Source organism: Athene noctua, chromosome 14, assembly GCF_965140245.1.
Source record: "Athene noctua chromosome 14, bAthNoc1.hap1.1, whole genome shotgun sequence".
Classification (NCBI taxonomy): domain Eukaryota; kingdom Metazoa; phylum Chordata; class Aves; order Strigiformes; family Strigidae; genus Athene; species Athene noctua.
Window position 1 is genome coordinate 11,323,304 of NC_134050.1, and position 16,977 is coordinate 11,340,280.

The following is a 16,977-nucleotide window of genomic DNA, read 5'->3' on the forward strand; positions in this document are numbered from 1 at the left end:
CATGGCCGTATTGAAGTCTCTGGGATTGCAGCAAGATGTAGAACGTGACTGGTAAATCTGAACCAAGAAATACTTCTTTCTCTCCCTGTGCAGGAATGTCACACCATTGTACCTTTCTCCAAAGGGAGAGGGCTGCATCCTGTCTCCCTCTGTCTATACCACCAAGTAACTGTTTTACTTTGCTCCCTGCTCCCTTTTCAGATGTCTGCCTACAGCAGTTGGGGTTTGGGGAAGCTAATGCATCAGTAATTTTCATTTTCTGCTGTAAAACTCACCCTGGGGTTTTTGCTGGGAGGATGGGGCAGAAGATTTGAGGGAGGAGATTCATTGCTTGAAAATCACATTTTCAAGGCTTTTCCAGCCTTCTTTAGGCTAATCACGACAACATTCGTTGCCATCTCTTCCCACCCCATTTTGTGCTTCCCACTCATATCCTGTCTGTGTATTTTTAGCCACTTGCTAACAATTCATTTGAGCTCAAACTTGGCACATGGGAGCTCAGCTCTCTGAGTGTCAACTGCAGGAAAACAGGCTGACATCAGTTTAACCAGCTCGGTGACTTAGTGGCAACCACGCTCGAAGAGACGTGGCAGGGGTCAGGTCAGCTTTTGGTGTGATGGGATGGGGTTGTTACTTGTAGGGTATATTCAGTGGCATCTCCCAAGTGCTGTGAGCTTGTTGGGGGGCTGCTGCTGGTTTCCTCAAGCCTCTCATCCCAGGTTGCCCTGGGATTCCAGCTTGTGTGGTGGGAGCCAGGGTAGGAGCACAGGCAGCCAGAACTGGGCCCAGCCCATGTAACAGAAGTAAGTGTCCACACTGACAGACCACATGTCGTCCATGGGAAGACTTTGCTGATGTACCACCGGGCTCCTGGCTCAGGCCATTGGCACTAGCTGTGGATGCAGCTGGCAACAACAAGGGTATATCATCCTCCTGGCTCAGGGGAGCAGGCTGTGCTCCTGAGGCTGGGAATACACAAAAAATGTCTGTGCAGCAGCACTTGGGCATTTTTCAGTAGTAGTCTAATCTAGCCTTTTTCCTTCTGTTGTTGGTATTTTCATATATATGTCATGGTAGATAAAGTTCTATATGAAAAATTGTGATTTACCACTTCCCAGTCATCTCTGAAAGGCAGAAATGGGAGTTCATCAAAATGTGCTTTTGTTGTCAGTCATGTGTTTTACCTGCAAAATGCTGAGATTTTTGGATTCCCATAGAGTCCCCATAGGAACCGTAATGTTCATTGCTGATGCAAAATATGTTCTGTTGCAAAATATTTAACCAAACTTCCATGCCCAGCTGAGCGTAGCCCTGCTCTTGTCTTTGAATTCAGATTACAAGATGCACAGTCACAGAGAACAGTGAGTGGAAGAGAACTGGGTGTTATTCTCAAAATCCCCATGCAGGAAACTCACTCCTTTCTTAGGACACAAACTTGCACCATCAGAGATGAGATTTCAGCTCGCCAGTGTGACAGAGTTCTCCTCTCTCCTTCAGCATGTCCTTTAGGCTCTGCAGGGCTTTGCCCCTCTCAGTGAAAGAATACTAGAAAAATTTACAATCTCACAAAGAGAAATGGAACAGCTACAAGGGGGTGAGCTACCGTGGCTCGGAGGCGAGGTGCAGGGCAGGTGCTGAAGTGGAAAGGAGCCGCAAGTGTGTCAGGGAATCGGGGCAGTTGGTGTCTGGCATTCCCCACAGGGATGGACACAAGTGCAGCTGATCCAAATGGACCCATTCCTTGCCTACTCGCTTTCAGCTCTTTTTGAGCAACTCATCTTGCTGTCCTGTGTGTTTCTCTTGACCGACCTGCAGCATTTGGAACCTTCTGTCAGCAAAGTCTGCTAGAGGTGCCTCGTATTAACCCTTGGCATGCCCTTAGATACATCAGTCTTACTCTGGTAGTTCCTCTCTCCTGCTTTTAAACTCCTGCTTGATTTTCACTCTGAAACCTGGGCTACAGGCGAGCAAATGGTCCTGATTCTCTCCTAGCAACTTGAACCATAGCATGACAAGTTACATTCTTGGTTCCAGGAGCAGCTTCATCACCTCCCACCCTCCTGCTGTCCCTGGCCTCCACCTCATCCCCAGCAACTGTGTGCCGGAGCACTCTAACTCAGAGCAGGAACTGATGGGGCTTCAACCCCATTCCCCCAGCATATACATTTTTTTTTTTAACTTGCTGGTTTATTTTCCAGCCAGATCAGCTCCAGAATCTGACTCAGCCCAACCCCACAAACACTTGTGCTGGTTCAAGGAGTGTCACCCAAGTGTGAGCAGCTGAGAATAGCTCGACCCAGCCTCGCTGCCAGCTGTGGAGCCTCCCCCTGCATGTGTTCAGGTAAAGGCTGGGCTTTTACAGGGTGATCATCTGTCATCGAGCTTGATTTCTGATGTTTAGGCTTCAGTAAAGCCACCAAGCTCTGTGGATGTGGTCAGCAGGAGGGGTTTTTGCAGCATGAACAGCCAGTTACACAGTAACCAGAACAGTCCCATGAGAGATCATTCTAAAACAACAAAAAAACCCGTTCCTTTTGCCCTTTGTTTCATTTAGAATAGAAGGATGTGTGAGGCTGGGTTTGTCAAAAGAATTTAACTGGCAGTTTCTAATCTTACAGTGCAGAAATGTTTTAACAGTCTTGCCACAAAAAATTTAATCTCCTGCAAGGGCAAGGAGCTTCGAAGAGGCACAATTGGTCCCTGCAGCAGAGGCCTGGGACGAGAGTCAGTGAGGGCAGTCTGTTCGCTGGGCTAGGAGAAACCAGGAGTGATCACAGGGCTGGGAAGGGCAGAGAAGAGTTTCCTGCAGTGTCTTGAAGAGGAAAGGTTTCACTAACCACTCCCACATGCCCATAGGGCCTTGACACAGGGATTTCAGGTCCCAAAAAGCTGGAGGTCTGCAGGAGGACACAAAGGTGATGCTTTCTTCTGTGAGAACCTTAGCACTGTGGAGCAGGTTGTCCAGAGAGATTGTGCTGTCTCTGTTCTTGGAGATTTTCAAGAACAGACTGAGTCAAACCCGGTGCAACCTGTTCTGATTTAAGAGCTGACTCTGCTTTGGGTTGGACTAGAGACCTCCTGAGGTCCCTCTGGCCTGAATGACCTTGTGATTCTGCAAGAGGAGAGGGGGAAGGAGCAAGAAAGCCCTTTTATGCCAGGTGGTCAAGCTGTGTTTGCAGGGGTTAGGGCAGCTGGAGGATGGCACAGTCATGCCAACACAGGCCACGTGGATTCTCCCGCAGCCAAAGGAGGAGGCAGGGGTGGTGTTTACCACAACCTGTGGTTTAAAACCAGTGAGCTCTCCTCACCGGACTGACTGTCTTTAGGGTACGCTGATCTTTAGATAAACCACAGGTTTATGTGTCACCCACCTCTGGAGCAAGGAAAGCTTTGCAGAAGCAGGGTCGTGTCTAAACATGAGGACCTGGCACATTCTGGGAAAGTAATTTGGAGGGAAGGTGCAGGTGGCCCCAAGAGCACAGGAATACATGTGATTTTGAGAGGGACAGGGAGCCTCTGACTGAATGAAGAAACCAAAGTAATTTATCCTCCACCTCAGCAAATACCAGCTTTCCTGACAGCAGAGATGCAACCCCAGGAGCCAGCCCTTCCATGCAGTTCTCCCTCAGCTGTAGGTAAATATATGTACATGTCATTTTTAGCCCTTTCAGTAATAACCCTTCCAGGCCTGGCTTTAGCAGGGCAGCAGCCCTCCTGCCCACAGCTGTCTGTGAGAGGCTGTTGCCAACCTTTCATGAAGATGCTCTTTCAGTGTCTGCAGCCCTGGTGGGGCTCACTTGGGCTACAACAAAGTGCTATTCCTGGTGCTCCCCAGCAAGGTCCTCCTTAGTCCTGCCCTGTGGGACTAACTGTTGGCAAGAGATCAGTGTGGGCCTGTTGTTAAGCCAGATGTCATGAGCTAACCAAGTCCTCTTTTAGCCTGAGTTGTTAGAGACAGGAAGACCTGCGTGCCAGTCGCCCATGCGGCGCTGGAGCAGAGCACGGCCTCTGTGAGCAGCATCTTGGCAGCTACATGCACTTGTCTTGGCAAGGACCGATCACGTTGGAGTCAGCATCACACACTGCACTCCAGGGAAAATACCAGGTCCTGCCGAGGGTGATGACAGTCCAGACCTCCCCACAGTTTTCTCCATGGCTTTAGATCGTTCTTCTAACCTTTGACCATTTGCTCACAAGATCTTGGCAGGCAGCAGCAGAGAGCAGGAGTGTCTCTGGGCTCGTGCCAGGTGTGGAGCAGATGTTCTGGGGACCTGTCTGGTCTAGTTTGCGTGTGACTGTGGCAAGTGGGCTTTGACCTCTCAGCTCATTTCTTCCAGTCACCGTCAGCCCTCACTTCCTAGGCTGTGATTAAACTTGCACCACATTTCCTTCCACTGGGGCTGGAGCTTCTCTCCTCCCTTCCATTCTCCCTCTGGCCCCTCCAGCTCAGAGGGGCCGGAGGCAGCTGCCTGGACGTGGGGTAGTCTCTCAGCTCCCCCATCACCCGTGCTCAGTTCCTGCTCGGGCGGCAGGTTGGGAGCACACACGCGGCTGTAGCACAGGCGGATGCCCAGAGGAGAGGACAAGAACAGGACAGGCGTGCAGGAAGCCTCTCTGCAAAGTTTCCCAGCCTCCAGCAGTGGGATTTAAGAACTCTTGGTACCCTTTTTCATCCCTGAATTTGTCCAGCTGCATTTGGCCAACCTGTGTAAACTTTTGACATCCTGAATGGCCTGTGGCGAGATGCTTGGCAGCTCAGCTCTGCACGGTGTGCTCAGCCATCTCTTTTTATTTATGCTGCACTTGCCAGCTGCCAGTTTTGTGGGATGCCCCCCAGCTCTGTTACTGGTAAACAACTGCTCCCTTCTTCACTGTCTCCATGCCACAGGCAATATCACAGATCTCGAGGAGAGCAGCACCTCAGCTGTCTCTTTTCCAAGCTGAAGAGTATTGGAAGTTTTGTAACTTAAATCACAGATACGGGGACCATTCCTTCCTTATTTTTAATCTTGGAGCATACGCAGCAGCACAGAGGAGCGGTGGGAAAAGGGTGCTTCCATGTCAAGAGAGGATTGCTCAGGCAGCTGATAGCCCGACCACACCTAGGGTGTTACCTGCTCACACTGGCAGAGACCAGCAATGAGCACAGCTCTGGTACATTTACTCTCAATTTATCCTGTTGAACCTGCTCCTGCCTAGTTTAGTGCAGCACCTCATCTGACTGAGCTGCAGCTTCTCTGGCATTTTTCTATTTTTCAGCTGGTGAAACTTTATCAACTTTTTTATCAAGCAGCAGCAACTCACAGCAACAAACCTGACAGTCCTACAGATCTACAGTTAACCCTGAGAGCCTTTCATGTCACACTTACTCTCCCATCCTGCCCCTCTATTGCAAAAAGGTGGGGAAAAAATCCAATCCAACCCTTTCCCCATGTTATTTACATCTAGCCTCCTCTGGCTTCATCAGAGTATCTGATCAGCTGGAGCTTCATGCTGGACTAGACCCTCCCTTCACCAGTTTGGGTTCTCTGCTACTGAAACTCTGCAGGGCCAACTGGAGTGCTCACTCACACTGTTTGGGAATCAGCCCTTTCACTTTGGTGGGACAAATTCCTGTTTCCATAGCTCAGATATACTACTAGAAGGGTTTGTCTGCTTGGGTGTTGGAAAAAGAGGTGAATCAGCAGTGCACCTGCCTGTGTTGTTGGAGATCATCTAAAGGTGCTGGGTGCATGTGCCTGGTGTACAAGACTCCCTCCCCTGGCAGCCCCAGGGACCAGACTCCCTTTTCATGTGGATCTGAGCATGGATCAAGCCTGTTGAAGCCCATCTAATCCCAATTGGAGGGTTTTCTTGGGTGCAGTCCAGGACAGAAGCTCCATCACAGAAGCTGTGCCTGTGTCAGATATTAAGGGCTGGAGTCTCAGCAAGGGACAATTTGCAAATTGTGGTCAGTGTACATTGACTGAGGAGCCACCCCCTACTACCTAACCTTGCACTAGGCAAGCAACATCCACACCTGCACAGGCTACCTGGAGACACATTACTCCTCTTCCTTCTTCAAGGAATTTTGAAAGTCTCCTATCTCAACCTAGAAGCAATGCCACAAGCATCAGGTACTGAAAACAAGACAAACTGCCTTGCTGTGTGAAAGTCAGTGTTACAGATTAACCTGAGGGAATGGCCAGAGACAAGTCCATTCACTTCTTCCCCAGAGGAAAGCATGAATATCTTTCTAGGGAACAGAGAGGTTTTAATTAGTGCTCCCTTCTGCATAAAGCCTGGCTCTCCTACTCTGTCTCCTCAGATGAACACAGCTATAATTAAGAGGCAGCAGTGTCAGGAATAAGAGCAGGCTCCAGCCTGTGATTTATTAAGGGATGTCGTGGGTGCAATTACCCTTCTCTCTTCAGTGTTTTTATAAAGTGAATTTCCTGATGAAAGGAGTGTCTCGGGCTCAGGCAAATGGACGCCTCTGTGTTTACAGCACAGACAGAGCAAAGACAGAATCACTGCTTTTTCCTCCATACAGTTATCACTGAAAGCTTCAAACATGACTTAGAGGATTTTGTGTCCACAAGTCGCAGTTCTTGGCCTAAGTCCCAACCCTCTGTGACTGCCTGTGAGCAACACCAGGCCCAAGGGCAGCACCCACCAGTGCCCTCCTCATTGCCAACCATCTCCTGCCAGCAGTGGTGGGATGAGGAGTGAGCCCAGAGGAGTCCTGGTGAGCAGCAGATTAGGACAAGCCACTTTCATTGTCCCCAGCAATGAGGTGGGTCAGGGTTTGGGTTTTGCTTTGTATTTGCTGGTGCAGGAATCTGGGGGAACCCATGGTTTTGAGTGGCAGCTCTGGTTTTCCTGGCAGCCAACACCTCTAAAACATGAAGAGGTTAGAACTGTCTCACTTCTGGTCATCCTCAGGGAGGGGAAAGCTACATGTAAACAGTCTGGGGGAGGGTGATACTGACTCGGACTGTGCCTGTTCGCTTGATCTTAATCGCTGTCCTGCCAGCAGCAGTATTTCACTTTCTGAATTACTCAGCAGTAGCAAGCATTACTGCTGGGTGGCTGAACTTTGGTTTATTGCCATTCAGATAGTCTGCACTTTACCTTTGTAGGATATAAATCTGGACAGGTTGAGACTGATAAGACAGGGGGAAGAAAAATAGAGAAAAAGGAAGCAGGAAGAAAAAAATTCAAACAGGTTCAAATTATCAAAAGCTTTTGGGGGCCAGTACCCCACTGGAAACCAAAAAAAGGAAAGCATTTGCTGGCCCTTTCCAAGGTGGTGTTGAAAGACTTCAGCCCACCAAATGTGGAGTGTTACTCCTCCACCAGCCGAAAGAGCTGCCTTCGCCTAGGGCAAGGCTGGGCTGGAGGCCTCTGAGCCAGGAGGGCTCATTTCTGCCCATCATGACAGCCAGGGCTGTTACAAAATCCTATCTGCTGCCCCTTCCTGCCCTGGGTCTTAGTGCCCATTGCCCTGGCAGTGCTCAGCTCCTTCAGCCCAGCTGAAATTCCAGAAAGAAGCTGTGGCAGTGCACTGGGGAGGGGGAAAGGAGAGATGAATAGGTGGGCTAAGGTCTCAGTGGGTGAAGACCCAGCTGTGGTCTGGATGTGGGAATGTGCTCCTGGCACCTGAGGATTTCTGACGTTTGCCCATCTCAACAGGGTTTGTGGGAGATGCTTGTGAGGGAGTTGATTTGTGGTGCTCCTCTGTTGACAGTGATGGGTGAAAGGGCATGGAGCATCCTGAGCTGGCCCGAGCTGCCGTGCCAGCTGGGGCTGACCTTGCCCCCTGATGGGACATGGAGCAACCCAGCCTCTGCCATCAGCCTCTTGTCTTGGGCAGCTGTGAGGGTCCCCCTCATTCAACTGTGCCTGCAGAACAGTCATCTCCAGGCTTCGCTTGGTGCGTCAAACCAAATTAGGGCCAAAGCTCGTCTGGCCACTTCAGTTGCTGTTCCAGGGCCGTTGAGCAGGCAGAGCCTGTGACTCCCCACCTTTGGCTTCCTCTTCCCGTGGGTTGGAAACTTTTTGCCTTCTCTCTCAGTGGAACCTCAGAGGCAGTGGGCACGTTGCAGTAACGCCCTTGGGAACATTTGGAGAATGGGAACAAGGGCTGGGCTCTCCTGGGGAACTGCAGTGCAGGTAAACGGGAAGATCTCCAAACCGGTCCAGCACTCAGCTACACACCCTTCCCTCCCTCCTGAACTGCAATTCCTCCTGATTTAAAATATCAGGAAATAAAAATACCAGGGCTTTCTTGACTAATCCCCCCAGCATTATGCATTTCTCCCCCAGCCCAGGAGAAAGGAAGCCTCCTGCTGCCATGGGAAAGGACAAGCTCTTGCATTGCGTGCAGAGGTGGCCTCGTTCATGTGAGAGCAGCACGACACCAACACATGGGATCGGCTCTCTCCAGGATCCCCTTCGACTCCCTCTTAACAGTGATTTGATGTCGGGGAACAAAATATTTTAGGGATAGGTGAGAGCATACTTTTTCCCTGATCTTACCACTTCAAACCCGCTGCAAGTAGAGTTGCTGTTCACAGCCTCCTCGCTACATGAAAATCCTTAACGCTCCTCTCTGCAGTCACCCTGACAGATGAAGAGCTGTGTGGTCTTGTGGGCAGGTGGAGATCCAGGAACTGTGATCTTGGGCCTCCTTGGATCTCTTCTCCCGTGTCACTCAGGTGTTGTACTGTGCCATTTCTCATGGTGCAAGGACTCTTCTATTTCAGAGTCAGATGAGCAGGAAGGGTTTCTGAAGGTACCACCCTTCCCCCCTCCCTTTGAGTGGGAGGCTTGAATACATCCTGGGCAGGCAGGTGGGTATTTTTCTGGGCATCTGCTGAACCTTGGCCAAAGCAGGGTGGTTCAGGAGGCCATGCTGGCAGAGTCATGTGCTGCTAGGTCTGCCTGGTGCCGCAGACATCCTGCTGCTGATAAAGCTTTACTGCAAAGCAGGAAACCAACTCTGTCACTCTGGAAAGTCTATAGACTTTCTCTGGCACTTCTTCTTGGGGGACGCTAGGGAAGACTGCTAAGGCTTGAGTGTTTATTTAGAGGGTGATTATTGCCAGTCACATCAAATTCACAGGCTAAAGGCTGTACACTAACATCTGCCCTGGAGTTAAGAGCAGTACTGCTGACTGCTGTTACATAAAGTAGATGTGAGGCCAGACTTCAGCTCCGCACAAAGAGAAAACTGCTGAGTCCTCATCAAAACCACAAATGGCCCTGACCTAGCACTTCAAGGGAGACCATGGCATGGAAGAGAGAAAGAAGCAAAGAGCATGATGGAGACATGGCTCTAAAGCAGCACCCTGGTATCCAGCTCTCTGGGGATAATACTCTGAGGCTCCCCCACACACTCAGGCTTTGCACCCGGACTTATTTTATATGGATGTTTCTCAAGCCCACACAAGCCAATATGTATATTCTCCCTGTTTTGCTCCTTTCTTTGGCTACCACAAGAACTGAAACCTCCTGAGTCCTTTAGCACATTAGGGTCTCTTCTGAGTCTCTGTCACTTCCAGCCTGAATTATCTGGTGACCCTGCGAAAAGCACTCTGTTTTCCAGCACGTTCAGAGGCATCTCTTCTCATCCAAAGTCAGATGCTAACAAACTCCTGGCAGATTTGGCCCCGAGGCCATCCCCCAGCAGCATCTCCTCCCCTGGATGACTCTGCCAGAGCAGAGCTAGCTGGCCTGAGTCCCTCCTGCACAACCCCTCCCTGGTTCTTCATGCCCGTGGCTGAAGCCAAGCAGACAGCTGCAGTGGGACAGCCCCACAAAATGGTGGCTGCTGTTAACGTTGCCGCAGACAGCGTCTTCTCTGTCACGCACCTGCCTGCACACAAGTGAGCTGCCAGCCGACCTGGCAAGCTGGTCCGTACAGACCAGGTGCCTGCATCCACAGGAGTCAGGCAGATGAAGCCCCAGAAACAACGACCTGTAGCACCTATTTCACCAGGATTGGGGCCAGGTTTTGTCGATCTGACTGGTGATGGTGAATTGTTTGTACTCAACAAACGTGGGCACCAACAGAGAGAATCTGTCTCCCTCCACGGCCCAAAAGACATTTCCTCCTTGTGTTGTGCAGCAGCCAGGCAGCTCGCTGGTGTCTTTACCACGCTGGATGGTGACTGAAAGCTTGTCTTGGCAAATTGCTTTATCATACCAAGCAAACGGGTGTGTGTCCATGCGTGCGTGCACACAGCAGCCCCGCTTCACCCTCTTTCACAGCTGTTCCCTTCCCTGGGACCTCATCAACATCCAGTTTAACGATGCCAGCGCTCAACTTTTTCTGAAAACACTCCCAGTCCCTCTGAGCTCTGTGATTATATGACAAACCCACCCTGTCCTGCAGAGTCCAGCAGAGTGGATCCTGCACTGGACTGCCTGTGGGTGCCAGCTTGTGCCTGACGGCTTGGATCCAGCCCAAAGAGCACTAATCCCTCAATCAGACGGGCTTCCTAACACTTTGGCGGTGGAAACCAGCAGCAGGTATGACCCAGGCCTGACTGCAGCAGGGATCGAACTGTTGGTGTTATCCCAAACCCAGCTGAAGCCTTGGTTTTAAACAGGGTGAAGCAATGACCATTGCCACTCACAGACACGTTCCCACAGTGGATCCCAAGGCCCTCTTCGCAGTCCTGTTTTAAAGTGCTCCTTGCTTTAATATTGCTGCCTGCCCTTTCTGTGTGGGAAGGACTGATTTTTCTCTCTGATCAACTGAAAACTCGATCACTCAACTAAATGGATGAATATGCTACTGCGGACGGCAGTCACAGGTGAAACCCTGCGTTGAGTCTCTGCTTCAGCCAGCCAGGCTGGTGTGTGTCTGCTGGGGGCTGAGCCTCTTGCTGTCATTTCTTTAACTCAGAAAAAGCCCTTTTTAGGGGCAGATCCCACCAAAGCAACCCAGCACTGGAGCTCTCGGGTGAGCAACTGCGATCTGATCCCTGTTACAGCCCTGCTTTGTGCAGTGTTTGAGAGCAGCCCAGCAATGCAAGTGTTACTCCTCATTGCCCTAATTAGATCAGGGCAATCACCATGTTTTACTACTGTGTTGTCTCACAGTTATTTCCATTATTTAAAAGTAACGTCAGTCAAATCATTTGTCCATGAGCCTTGTCCTCGGTGGAGTTTGCACTGGCATTTTCCAGGCAAATAAGTGAAAGGGGACAGGAGAGCTGTGCTCCAAGTCATTAACGCAGCTGAAATCTCGCGGGGAGCCAGAGCTGTTACCCCAGGGAGCGGGGCTGCTCTGAGTCAACCGTCTCCCCGTTCTGAAATAGGGTGATGGATCTTGCCAAGGTTGCGGGCAGGGAGAGCTCACCAGCTGAGCGCTGCAGCTTGCCGAGGTGCCTGGTGGGGGACAGCAAAAATTCTCTCCGTATGTGTCTCGAATGGAGGAAACCCCGAGGTTTGCAAACAAACAGCTGCTCAAAACTACTGTCTCCAGACTTCAATTAGGAACAAAAAAAAAAAAAGTCTGTTCGGTGCCAGACGGACATTTTGCTGCCAAGAAAGTGCCACCTACTGGATCTGGCCCGGCAGGGAAACGCAAGAAGGAGAAACAAACCCCGAAAACATAACGCTGGAAAAATTACTTTTTTTTTACCCTTTTTTTTTTAAAAAAATAGGCAAAACTATGTACTGACAGTTATCCCAGGCACAACTCCCTCTCCAGTCCCACTCCTTCTGCAGCTGAATCAAGCAGACTTTTGAAGTAGACAAACATTTGGGGGGGGAATGTGAAGTTTTAAGGTTTGCAAGGAGGGACTTACCGGTGCTGAGAAGCCGCTCTTGTCTCCCGCAGTTCCCTCAGCTCCCGTGTGTCCTCTCCCAGTGAGCCGTGCCCTTCTAGTTAAATCCTGCTGCCATTCTCCGGCAGCCGAGTTTCCTCTGCCTCCCTGCACAGCACTTCGCTGGTGAGCCTAGTGCCCCAGCCCAAAGGATGGAGGGGAGAGTGAGGCAGAGCCCACCCGGCGCCCCAGCCTGGGGGTCCCCGTGCCGCTGGCTTCCCTCTGCCCTTTCGTCCCGGCGCTGCTCGCCCCGGTTGTCTGAGAGCAGGTGACAGAGGTTTCTTGGCAGAGGAGAGAGGAGGGGAGGGATGTGGAGGCAGCAAGAGGTGGAGCTGGGACCCGGAGCAACAGGTTACTGTATAACTAGGAGCTGGTGGCCCGGACCAGCTGGCTGTATCCCCACAATGTGCCGCGGGCAACCGGGGCCTTTGCCCGTTCCCGGTGTGAGGGGACCAAAAGCCGACCCGAGGCGCTCCCTGGGAGGGACGGGTTAAACTTCAGGTTTCTTTCGCCTGAAAATATTTTGTACCCAAGGGGGAGGTTGAAGGCGGGGATGGGTGGCAAGGGAGTACTTGGAGCTGGGTTTTGCACCGCCGGTGAGGGAGGGGACATGCTGCCAGAGCGCCTCGTGGGGGGAACAAGGCACCTTTTGTGCAGCCCGGTGCTCTCCTCCACCGCTCCGCGCTGGCTCATGGGTTGTTTTCCTCGAGTTTCGCTCTGCCCTGACGTCTTCAGCGGGGAAAGGTGCTGTGAGATGGAGGGAGAGGGCAAAACGTCCTCTCTCTCCGGGTCTCCGAAGCAGTCGGGGGTGAGGAGCAGAGATCCCATCGGGATACCTGGCACTGTGCTCCTTAGGGTTACATGTCCATAAAGCCCCTCGTCTTGCCCCAGCTCTGCCGTGAGCTGTCGGGAGGTAGCGGGGCCTGGCTCTACCACACGTCTCAGCCCTCCGCTTCAGCCCCCAGCAGTGGGCACAGGTAAAACAGTTTTGGCAGATCTGTGCCAGGGCCACAGCGGGGAGAGGGGAGGGATTGCTAAACCCACCTCTGGGAGGAAGCAGGGTGAAGCAATTGCCATGGCACAGGAGGGAAGTAAAAGACTCACTGGCCTTGGGCATCAGGCAGAGGTTTTGGCATCAACATGGTGCAGCCTGAGCCAGTTCAGCCCTTGTGTCACGGCCAGTGTTGTTCGCATGTTCTCTGGTAAGGGTTTCTTTAGGAGCCCCAGTGTCATCGCATAATCTCTTATTGCTTCTCTCTTGCTCCTCAAAAGCCAGAAGGAAATTTTAAAAGATGGTAAGGCCGCTCCTGAGTTTCTCTTGCCAGACTGTGGAGACGATGTTTGAGTTGTGCTTGGGGTCTACCATGCAGACTGTGTTTTTGGGGGCCTAGAGGGACCCTGAACTCTGGGAGATGGCCTTTTATGTACATAGACTTATTACTTTCAAGGAACACCTAGTTTTGTTTGTCTCAAGATTAAAACAGTGGGATCAGCTTATGAGCTGATCATTAAGCTGAAAAATAACAGCTGAATGTATGGGTCTTACAGCCGTGTCCGTGGCAGCGTGGGATCCATCTGGTTAGCCAGTCCTCTGTAAAATGTGGGGCTTTTGAGAGCATTTTATTAAAGTGCATGTGCATTGCAGGCCTCCCTACCATCCCCAGGGTGTGTGCTGAACCCATGGCATGCTAGAGAGACCCCTTGTCACTGGCCCTGGGGATGAAATAGCTGCAACTCTGACACTAGAGAATGAAACAAGGAAATGCTTCCACCAGGGGACACAGGTCTGGAGGAAGCCTGGCTTCCTTAACTCAGCACTTGTTGAGTTCCCCGCCGCTGTGTTTTTCAGTGCCTGCTGTGCTATGGGGGCTAGAGCTCAGCTTGCTGCCTGGCCCAGGTCCAGATGCCACACGGGGAGCCGCCCCGGGTGAGTTGTTGTGGGAGGAATGCCGCTTGGTGAGCTGGACGGGCAGGGGAAGAGCCAGTTACAATTTTGGCAGCTGGGTTTTGACAGGAGAATGACCTCTTCCGCTGTGGGAGAACGTGAACCGATACTCGGGTGTGACGCACCCGCCCAGCACCCCGTCATCCTCCTCGCTGTGATGTCGGTGAGATCCCAGAGGATCTGGGTACAGGATGCACTGTGAAAACACGGCCAGCCCTAGGAGAAGCAGGATTTAGAGAATGCTAGCCACACCGCTGGGCAGGAGGGTATCGGGTCAAGAGAAGGGAAATGCAGTAGGAACATCAGCTGTGCTGGAGCCTGGCAACCCTTGCCAGCTTGAAAGGTTTTGTGCAGGAGATCTCTGCCCCCTGAAATGGATCATCTGCCACCGGGACATTTCAGTGGAACTGCTGGGCTGGGCTGACTTTCCCAGGGGATGCAATCAGCAAGTTGGCAGGATTGTGTTGGAGAAGCCATTTAATGTTTGAGGCACTGACCACTTGCTATCTGGCAGCCTCGGCTCCACATTCATGAGATGGGCCCAGCAGGCTTCCGTGAGTCATTGTGCCCCGTAGGAAATCTCTAGCTGCTGAGCAGAGGAGGCAACTTTTCCTCTGGGTGGGGAAGAAAACCACAATGGTGTTTATTACATCTTCCCTTCCACAGCTGATGCTGGTCCAAGTGGGTCAGAGGCAATCAGTAAGAGGGGAATTACTGCGCGGTGGCAGCTCCTGGACGCCCGCTCTTGACTTGGCTCCCTGAGGTGGAACCAAACGAACGCCGTGTCCTGGACCTTGCTCCTCTGGCCACAGCACAAAGCCCTTCAGTGCTGTGACAAGGACAGTGGTCTCTGGGGGATGTACCACTTCACCTGGGTTTTGGGTGGTACGTTGTTTCTGCCTGCTGAGGAACACAAAAAAGCCATGGGCCAATCTCTTGGAATATCTCCGAGTTTGAAATCCCAGGAAGCTAACTTGCCTCTCGGGATCAGCCTTTTAAATCAGGTTGGCGGCAGACACCCCTGTGATGGCTTGAGAACAAAGACTTCTTCCTTGCAGAGTAAACAACACCCAAACCGAGCTCCTCAAAATATGTGTTCCTCTAAATTTTTAATGCCGTTTTCATCCAACTTGCTCATCCTGTTTCAGAAGGGCTGGGCCTCATAATTAAAAGCTCCAGCAATCTTATGTCTGGCAAATGTCATCGATGGCTTCACTAGGCTGTGCCCTGCTTCACTGAGCAGTGGGAACGCTTTGGAAAGGAGCTTCTGGTTAGAGAAACTCGGTGATTCCGGGACACGATTCACTTTGGGTTTTCAGACCAGCTCAGCATGGAAAGAAGCTGTCATGAAATCAGTGTCACCAGCATAAATGATAATTCCCATTCAAAGCCTGTCAATACCTGAGATGAAGGAGTTGTCTGGAGCTTACACACTTCTCTGTCCTCCCCCTCCATTCATCACAGAGTGGGGGGGCTGTCAGCAGCTGAACTACCCCAGTATCTGCTCATCTAATCAGAAAAATGTTTCTGGACAATTTTATCTTAAACTGGAAAACTGAAACGGAGCTGCACCTTTTGAGGTTGGTTCCAGCTGATCCCCAGCAAGCACTGACAGCTGTCCAGGACTCTGTGACATCTGCAGGCCATCAGGCAGTGCTCTGAAATGAGCTCAAAAATTTATGTTTACTATCATATGGATATATTTAGCCCATCGCTGACTGTCAGCAAGCATTGTCGCTCTCTGCTGATTCTTGTTTTGTATCTAGACAGTTAGGGAGCAAAGGATTCGCCATGTTTTATAATATGTATAGATGTCATATATATGTAATATATATGTTTTATATACATGATTTTAAAAATTTTTAATAGATATTTTTAAATCCTCTGTTTTATAAAGCTTGAGGGGGAGGCTGCTTTACTCTGTGTGGCCCAGCAGACTGTCCCAAACTCATACTGTGCTGTGGGGATAAGCAGAAACACCGTCACCTGATCAACACCTTCACCAGAACCCTTTCTGAGGGTTCTTTTCTGTGTGGATCAGGCCAGGGACCCAGTTTTGTGGTGCAGCGTCACAAATGGTTGTAGGGCTGTAGCTGGGGGTGGTGGTGATCTGCGGTGGAGTCAAATGCCTCAGGGTAGGAACACCTTCTGCTAGCTTTACTGGTGTCTCCTGAATCTACACCCTGGGTCTGCTACCAGTTGCACTAATAGTTTGTATTTATTTTGTTTGTAGTGAGCACCACAAGAAGGAAGGCAAAGCAGAGAGGCTGCATCTTGAAGTTACCATGTGTGACCCCATCTGCTGCACCACCTACATTCAGGTAAGACACAAGTTTCACTGAGCAATGTTTCCTTTCAAACCTGTCAGATGTTCTGTTGCCAGACTTTTTTATGAGGCAGGTGTAAATACCAGGGGAAAAAAATGCTTTTATTTGTATGCATACAGACAGGGGTTTTGCTCGGTATGTATTTGTCATTGATGGGGTAGATGTGGCTCGGTGTCTTTGTCATTCCTCTGAACAAGTCTGCAATGAGCACGTTCCATTACGCCAACCAAATCTGGGAGGACAAATAACTAGGTGGGTGTTTGATTTACGCAGATTAAGCACAGAAACATTTGGTTATTGGGTTTCCTGGCTGCTCCTCAGCACCCAGTTCTGCTGCTTTTATGTTGTCTTCATGGGTGCAGCCTTGCTCCTGCTGATCAGCAAAGGGCTGGTTGTGCCACTGACTTACCAGGATTTGGCCCAAGGGCGTTCCTGCCAATGTGGGTTTGGATTTTGCCTGCTGGACAGCGTAAGGTGGACAGAAGCTGGTGTCACCTGCCCCTGGAAGGGGCTCCCCCGGGGATGGCCAAGGGATGAAACTGGACCCTTCCACAGGACCTTCTCCATTTTTTGTTCCCTTTTACCACCACTGGGAAGAGAACAGCAGTGCGGCAGAGGCAATACGGGGCTGGCACCTCTGTATTTCCAGCTCCTGGGTAGTGCAAATTAGCGCAGACATCAGGCGCTGCTTCCCAGTGCAGGCAAGGGGCCCACAGCAGCAGGATCAGAAGAGTCCTTTGCACACATCCAGTCTCGCCCAAATCCTCCTTTGTGTAGCTTCACTGTAGCTTAGGAGCTGAACAAGATGCTCTGCACTTCAAACACTTCTTAGATCTAAACCATTATTTATTTGAATAAATAAATACAAAAATAGGAAACTCTGAAT

The 16,977-nt window shown here is 50.9% G+C and overlaps 1 protein-coding gene across 2 annotated transcripts in view; it reads right to left on the reverse strand.

Moving 5' to 3' along the window:
- EPS8L2 (EPS8 signaling adaptor L2) overlaps positions 1-12,098 on the reverse strand; it is a 67,363-nt gene extending 55,265 nt beyond the window's left edge. For both annotated transcript variants that reach the window (XM_074918440.1, XM_074918439.1), the window contains exon 1: positions 11,802-12,098. The gene's annotated coding sequence lies outside the window, so the exon portion shown is untranslated. The remainder of the gene's footprint in view (positions 1-11,801) is intronic.
- Positions 12,099-16,977: the final 4,879 nt, after the last annotated feature.